This window comes from Capsicum annuum, unplaced genomic scaffold (genome assembly GCF_002878395.1).
Source record: "Capsicum annuum cultivar UCD-10X-F1 unplaced genomic scaffold, UCD10Xv1.1 ctg3921, whole genome shotgun sequence".
Taxonomy (NCBI): Eukaryota; Viridiplantae; Streptophyta; class Magnoliopsida; order Solanales; family Solanaceae; genus Capsicum; species Capsicum annuum.
The window spans coordinates 633,730-642,649 of NW_025846409.1; the positions used below are offsets into that span (position 1 = coordinate 633,730).

At 34.0% G+C, this 8,920-nt stretch overlaps 1 pseudogene; it reads left to right on the forward strand.

Moving 5' to 3' along the window:
- Nucleotides 1-6,653: 6,653 nt before the first annotated feature.
- On the forward strand, nt 6,654-8,611 carry LOC107851896 (annotated as a pseudogene).
- The last annotated feature ends 309 nt before the right edge of the window (nt 8,612-8,920 follow it).

Sequence of the window (8,920 nt, forward strand, 5' to 3'; positions counted from 1 at the left end):
AAATTAAAATAGTAATAACTTGTTTCCTCAGGTTTAGTTTCTGTCAGGATTACTCCAACTAACCAACATGTTGCCTGTAAAATGAAGTAACATTCAAATTATCTAAGTTACTTGTACTTTTGTTACAAAAAAGTACAAACAAATTCTTTCACTGTCGATCAGAAATTCAGGAAGATTGTGTTACAACAAAAATGTTGAATAGAAAAGATTTGATATAGTATGATCCAAAAAACTTAATAAAAATATCAATGTTGATGTTATGGAATAATGTTTATCTTTAAATCATCACTTCCAACGTTCAGGTTATTTTTTGTACAACATTGACTTCTGTCTTCATATGTTCCTTTTGAGTCGATAAGTGAATTTGATAGTTTTTCATTGGGACTAAACTTCGCTTTCTCTTCCTTCCTAGTTACAACATTAGACTCTCTATCATTCATATTATAAATTTCTTCCGTGAGCTATTTTCATCATCAAGCACACAAATCTTGAATATGATTTTCCATCATTCTCTTTCAATGCCTCGTTCATATAAAGTAGAGATTTTCTAAATTGGCATCTTTCTTTTGATCCTAAGTCATTTGTTGGAAAACACTTGTATGTCATCTCTCAACAATGTTTCAGAGTATCTACAATAGTTATAATTTTTCTAAACAACCTTCACAATAAACAATATATTAAGCAAATGATTTTTTAGAAGAAAATATTCTTACAGCCCTAGAACTTATCTACACCACATGTGAAGTAACATTATCATAATGATAAACATACGATGATAAGAACCCAAATTATTCTAAGGTGATGAATTAAATATTTTAACGATAAAAAAATCTATAGTAGAATTTATAAAAGCAAAGGCTTACAATACAATAATTTCAACATAGAAATGATAAAATAAATGTGAAGAAATAACATTCACAGTACCTGAAAAATCGAGTAACGACAAAAGAGTAGGAGCAGCAATAAATTAACACCCAATAACAATAAAAAGTGATGTATTCTGATTATCAGCAACAAACCTCAAAGAAAGTATCTTGGGTCATTTTCTCCCTCTTCAGCCTTTTCCTCTGCTGAAATATTCACTATTTATTTTTTACTTTGTTCTATTTTCTTGTTCAACTTCTTCTTTCTAATGTTTGTGCTATCAATAATTGGGCAGAACATCAGTTAGCTACTGAATATTTGAGGCATCATTAAGCGAAACTTATCTGATTCTTCCTCTACACGTAAAATAATAAAGTTTTCATATTTATTACTATATATTAACTTCAACAGACTAAATTAGAGAGAAAGAACATGCCTCCCAACAATAGCAAAATACATAATTTTTAATAGAAGATTTTTTTAATCAAACTGTAACTTCATCCCTCAATTAGTAACATACTGTTCAAGAACCTTCAAAATTTAAGTGCTTAACTTGATAAATTTATATCAAATACTTACATTTGCAAAAAGATCTACATAACACCATGTAAAATTGATAGTCGACAAAGTAATAATACATAACATACTACAAATCAAATATATTTGAAGGGGGAAATAAGTAGTTTCTTCCTTACTTCCCTTTCTAGTATCACCTATTCAAAGTATTTATGAAAAGCTCCTCCAATAATGTGTTTTATTATCTAAATAATTATAAGAGAGAGTCAAAAGATGAAAAGAGTGTTAGAAAAACTTGTCTTAGAGGCCAAATGCTGCAATTCGCCAGACAGAAGTCATTGCTCCAAGATAGAACCTTCTCCATCACCAGTGGGGCTGGCATTTTTCGGGTGATAAAATAGAGCAGCAGCCACTGCATTGCCCTGTTGATTCTAAAAATCAACCAATTTCGATCCTAGCTCAAAACTCCAAAATCAAATAAAAAAATCAATTATCATAGCTCAAAATTCAAAGCATTGAATCGTCCTGATACAGAATGAGTCATAAAATATTTCCACTTATTGCTCCGAAAGTTGCAGTTGCACTTGTGAGAATGAAAAACACAGAGTATGACTTTGAAATCCAATGACACAACCAACCATTCACAATATAGAAATGATTCTATGAGAGAATAACATAACACACAAAAGTAACCAACAATGTTGCTGAATCAAAAAGTAGCCAACAACATTGTTGAATCATAACATCACAATTAATATTATGAAGTACAACACCACATGCCTATAGTACAGTAATTTCTAACGTAGAAATGATATAAACCACACAAAGAGAAAATTCAAACAAAAGTACCTGAAAAATAGAGTTACTTTGAAGATTAAGGAGATGGTTGCTTTGTTAAAATCAAGTTTATTAGACAAAACAAAAAGGCAAAAAGATTACTACAGTAACATGATATGGAGGCAGAGAAGAAAATTACAAAGTCAATTTGCAATCTTATTGAAATTAATATGGATGAAATGGGCCTTTAATCACACAATAAAGAAATACAAATCTACTGCACCCTATCAGAGTTTCCAAATAATGAACTAAGAAGGTATAAATGATCAGCAGAAGGTAACATCAAATAAATGATTCTCACTTAGCATCAAATTGTTCATACAAGGTAAACCTAAGTGGCTAAATTCCTCAAACCTCTCACTTGCCCGAAAAAAAATAAAAACTAAATAAATGAATTTTAGTACCTTTTAAACTTTTTCATCGACCAATTTGTTATCTTCTACTGATTTCATCTCTGTAATGGGTGAACTTTGTACAAAAGAACTGATTTCTTCTCTGTAATGGGTAAACTTTGAACAAAAGAAATTTGGTTGTAAGTTTTGGTGTTGGTAGTTGCAGTTAAATGCAATTCTAATTAATTAAAATTGACTTATGTTTTCATCAATTTTTTTTTTTAAATTTTAATTCAAATTTAAATTCAAATATTTCAAATTTTGAATTTTAAAAATACTAACTAATAATCAACGTAACTAATTTTTGTACTAAACTACCAAGTGACTTATTCTTAGACTGCCACTTGACTTAATATGAAGGATTTGTCCTTTCCTTTTAATAATATATAAATATAGATATAGATAAACAATTATTGGAGGATATTACTAATTTAACAGGGTATGAAAAAAAAAAGAATGAGAAATAGATATTTGGGAGTACCTATTTCTCTAAAAAATATTTCTTGTGTGGATTGTGAAATGTTGATTGATATAATAGCAGGTAGAATTAAAACCTGGGGACCTAAACATTCGTCATATGCATGAAGAACTTTACTGGTGAATGTTGAGTTATTTCACATACATTCCTACTGGTCTTCAATGTTTATTCTTCCTAAGGGAGTGATGAAGAAAATGTTGTTTTCGGGTATACAAAATTTGTATTTCGATATAACAACTTTAACACAAGTTCAAGTATAAAACAAGAACACTTATGAAGTTATGTAACACCCTCAACACAAGATCAAAATGACCTTTCAAAGAAGTGTGTTTTAGAAAATTAGATGAAACAGAAAAAGCCAAGTCCTCCGAATTCACGGATTGTCCTTAAGGAAATAATTTTCCTCAAGTACCCGAGGTTGCGGAATTTTTCTCCCAAAATAAAATGGCTTAACAATCCGACTGTAGTGGTACCTCAAACGATCGGATTCTCTTCGAAATCACTCAATAGTTAGATGATTACACGGAGTATTTTAGAAGAAAACAAATGTTTTCAAGTGCAAAAAAATTTTGTTCTAAACCTGTGGAAAAATGCAGGTTTATATAGCTACTAAGTGCCCTTTCCGAAAGATGGCAATGGTTCATGGGAAAGGTGTATCCTTTCTGAACAGTCATGTCTGTCTATTTGAAAGAGTGTGTCTTTTCTGAACAGCCACAACCATCCAAACAGTCATACCTTTTTCCGAAATAGTGTATCTTTTACTCGAAGAATTGTGTCCCTTCCAAGCAACTTTTCATTTTCCATTCACAACAATTGAACCCAACAATCCCCCACATGAATGGGGAATGGCTACCATTTGTAAAACTTTACGGACAAGTATGCGATCATCAAGCAAAAACTGATTACATCTGGATAAATGGGTTTTCCTTTGAACTTTCCATAGTGAACATGCATCGGATGCACTCGATCAATCGGTAGATTTGATATCTTTGAACTGTTGAGCTTTGATGTACACCTAGACAACACATGTCACACAACCAGCCTTTTACCGTTTATGGTTCTCATGATTTTATTCGTTTCAGCCATGAACACGTCCCGGTCTAATGAGAGCTTAGAGAATAGACCTTTACTAACATTCTCCTTGAATCGGCTTCCAATTCTCCCTCACATAGGTGATTTCTAAACGTTCAATCATATAGATTAAATTATTTGGTCAAATCTGTCAAATTTAAATAATCATTAAAAGACTTCACACCATAAGTCTTATCATTGTTTACTAAACATTATCTACATCATGAGAATGGGTTGGGTATATTGACAATGTTGAACCTGTCAGACACAACTTTGTTTGATCTCCTTGAACCTAGCTCTTGGGATATCTAGCCTGCTAGGTAGAGTTACCGTCATGCTGACTTGTCCTAGGCCGTAAACCCATTTCCTTAGATGTCCTCTCAACTCTTTCTCTAGTTAGGCCTTTTGTAAGTGGATCCGACACATTATCCTTTGACTTCACATAGTTAACAGTGATAATTCCACTAGAGAGAAGTTCTCTAACAGTATTATATCTTCGTTTTATGTGATGAGATTTTCCATTATACATCATGCCCCTTGCCCTACTTATTGCCGCTTGACTATCACAGTGTATGCATACTGGTGTCAATGGCTTGGGACAATAAGGAATATCTTCCAAGAAATTCCGAAGTCATTCTACTTCTCCACCGACTTTATCTAATGCGATAAATTTTGATTCCATCGTAGAGCGAGCAATACATGTCTGTTTGGATGATTTTCATGAGATTACTCCTCCACCTATTGTAAATACGTATCCACTTATGGATTTTACTTTATTTGATCCGATAATCCAATTTGCATCACTATATCCTTCAAGTACTGCGGGATATTTATTATAATGCAAAGCATAGTCTTGAGTGTATTTAAGATACCCCACAACTCTTTTCATTGTCATCCAATGAGTTTTGTTGGGATTACTCGTGTACCGACTCAACTTACTAATAGCATATGCTATGTCCGATTGTGTACAATTCATTATATACATTAAGCATTTCAAAACTCTTGCGTAATCCAATTGTGAGTCACTTTTACCTTCATTCTTTTGAAGTGCAAAGCTCACATCCAATGGAGTCTTGACAATTACAAATTCCAAATACTTGAATTTATCAAGTACCTTTCCGATGTAATGAGACTGTGACAATGCCAATCCTTATGGAGTTTTATGGATTCTTATTCCTAAGATCACATCCGCAACTCCAAGGTCTTTCATATCAAACTTGCTCTCGAGCATTCATTTTGTAGCATTTATATCAGAAATGTCTCTACTGATGATCAACATATCATCCATATATAAACAAACAGTAACTTAGTGATTTGGAGAGTCTTTAATGTAAACACATTTATCCAATCATTTATCTTGAACCCGTTTGCCAACATGGTTTGGTCAAACTTTGCATATCACTGTTTAGGTGCTTGTTTTAGTCCATAAAGTGACTTAACAAGTTTACACACCTTATTTCTCTTCCTAGAATCACAAAACCCCCAGGCTGTTCTATGTAGATTTCGTCCTCCAATTCTCCATTTAGGAATGTCATTTTCACATTCATTTGATGGATTTCAAGACCATATACCGCCGCCAAGGCAATTAACATTCTAATTGATGCTATCCTTGTTACTGGCGAGGATGTATCAAAGTAATCAAGGCCTTCTTTCTGTTTGAAGCCTTTTACTACAATTCTTGCCTTGTATTTGTCAATAGTACCATCCGCCTTCATTTTTCTTTTGAAGATCCATATAGAATCTAAAGGTTTATTTCCTGAAGAAATATCAACCAATTCCCACCACTACTGGAAATTAACCCTATGGTGATGGTTGCAAAACCGTTGCAATAGACAACAAAACTGTCACCATAGCTTTATCACAATGCTTCAGCAAGTGTCCTTTATGTGGGCATTGCGATAGGTCTATGGCAACGATTTATGCAATGGTTGTCTGAAACCATCGCAATAGGTCAAGCTATGGCGACGGTTGTCTGAAATTGTCGCCATAGAACAAGCTATGAAGACGGTTATTTTTTGACTTATCGAGACGCCTATTTTCATCTATTGCGACGCTTTTGTTATTCTGTTGCAATGCTTTTTGAGTACCTATTACAACTATTTCATTACTTATTGGGACGTCTATTTTCATATATTACAACGGTTACTAACCGTTGCAATAGATTCTATTTCAACGACATTAAACTGTTGCAATAGCATCTATTGCGATGCTTTTGTTATTTTGTTGCAATGCTTTTTGACTACCTATTGTAACGGTTTATTGATCTATTGCGACGATTGTTGCCGCATGTTATTTAAATTGAAACAATTTATATAAATGGTCACTCGTATTAATGTAAATTTTTATTTACATACATAATAAAGTATAACATAATATATACACATCACAAAACAAAATCATTCATTAATAATCTCATAATCCAAAATAAGCAACAAGGTAGTTTGAACGATTATTGCAGAAGTTTGAAACCACCAAATCCTCTGTAACCACCAAATCTTCTGTTTATGGGAAAGGAGAATAAAGAATAAAAACTAACACTCAAAACTCTTGAGTTGTTTCGCATTCTTCTGCATAACTGCTCGGTTCTCCTCCAATATCCTGATCCTTCTACAACTAATCTGAGATTGCACCTGAGAAAGTGTCTGCATGCATTTTAGATCATTTGCAGTCTCCCACTTGGTAGTAGGTCCTTCAACAAGCGATTTGAGTCTGACAAGTCCTCTTAAAGCCCTCAACGCCTCCTAGCCTACAAATGATAAACCAAAACAATAAAAATAAAAAATGCAAGGTTAGTTCCGCATCAATCAATTATTCTACACAGTGGCAGAGCCAAGAAGTTCATTAAGGAGGTTCGAAAGTGCACACACGAACTAGCCGAAGGGGTTCAACCCATACAATATATACATAAAAATAATTTTAACCATGTATAAATAGTAAAAAAAAATTGCCGAAGGGGTTCGGATGACCCCCTGGATATATGCTAGATCCACCACTGACTACATTCTCCGAAGTTACAACAATCAAATGAGATGAAACTGCATATACTGAAGTTTCAAGAAGTCATATACAATTGAAACTAATGCTACCATATCAGGAAAACCAGTCGAAACAAAATTCCAGCAAAAGCATACCAGATAACCTCGAAAAGCAGTCTGAACTTTAATTGCTGCTACTTCCTCTTGTGATTTGCTAGAAAATTGGATCACTGTATTTAAAGAGGGTAAATTGGACGATCGTGTATAATACCATAACGACCAAGGAAGCAAAAGCAAAAGAAAAAAGGAAATAAACAGGGTTCTTCACTCCAGAAAGACTTTAAAAGAGCATAACTTATTAACATACAATACCATAACAATCGCTTGATACTTTCTAATATGGTACAATCCATTGGTACAGTTCAATAATATGCAACATATTAGTTATAACTCTGAGTTTATATGTAGTTTCAGTACCAAGTACCAACTGAGTTTGATAGGTCAAAAATGAAATACAACTACTATTCTTTCTCTTAAGTCATGGTATGATGTTCTATTTCAAGAAGCCGTAGAGTGGCTCCTCTTTCACTAACTACTAAATTCCTAGCTACACTGCCTCTTTCTTTTCCCTTTGCTTTTTCTTTTCCTTTACCAATTACACTAGGGCACTTCTACTATACTTATACACAACAAATACAAATGTCTTAGAACTATAACTCCCCAAGTTTAAAGTCACATACAAATAGAAAAAGAGAGAAATAATGAGTACGCCGGCGGTGCACCCTGTTGAGGCTCCACCAGTGACTAATGTGGCACTGCCTAGGATGAGAGACTTACAAGGCATGCCTGGTACTATTGGCAGCCTCATTTTATGATTGTGTCAGTTCAGATTTGCTGTTGTTGCTATGTGTGTTATGGTTACCACTTCTGATTTTCCAACTGTTACCGCTTTTAGCTACCTTGTAGCTGCTGTTAGATTACAGATCATATGGAACCTTGTACTTGCTATTGCCGATATATATGCAATTTTGGTGCAAAGAAGTTTTAGAAATGCAGCAGTTACCATTGGTGATGGGGTCACCTCTACTCTTACATGTGCCGCTACCTGTGCTTCAGCTGGAATTACAGTTCTTATTTGCACTGATCTGGATAAATGCAGCTTGAACCACTGCACGAGATTTATGGCAGCTACAACAATGGCATTTTTAAGTTGGTTCTCTTTGTTAGTCTTTTGACACTAAGTTGAGACTGTGCAGATATCCATAGAATCTAAATCTATTTTGCAAATCAACAAAAGCAAAACTTAGTGTCACAAGACTAACAAAGAGAAGTGTAGAAGTATCAGTTGCATGCTCAAAATATCTTGCATCTATAAAGCTCATAGAAGTAGTGATACAAGAATAATCACGGATATGAACTTAAGAAAGTGTGTGTTGGACCCGAGACTTGGTGGATGCAAATGAAGTGCAAAGGATCACCTAAATGGACACCAAAACCGTCCATACATAGCACTCCAAGGGCGCCTACTTGAAGCCATTCATTAAAGGGCCTTTTTTGGTCATTTCACCTTACTTTTGTAATAAGTCTATAAATAGACTAGTTTAGGTCTTTAGTTCTTTAGTTGATGATTATTGTAAGTCTTGAAATTTTGAAACACCAAGTCCTCTCTCCTTGAGGCACAAAACCGAAACTTGTAACTAGGATAGCATTCAAGGGTTGAATCTCTTGTGATTGCTTGTTTGTTAGAAACGTTGGTGCTTGAGTGGTGGACTCCGCTTTTGTATCGT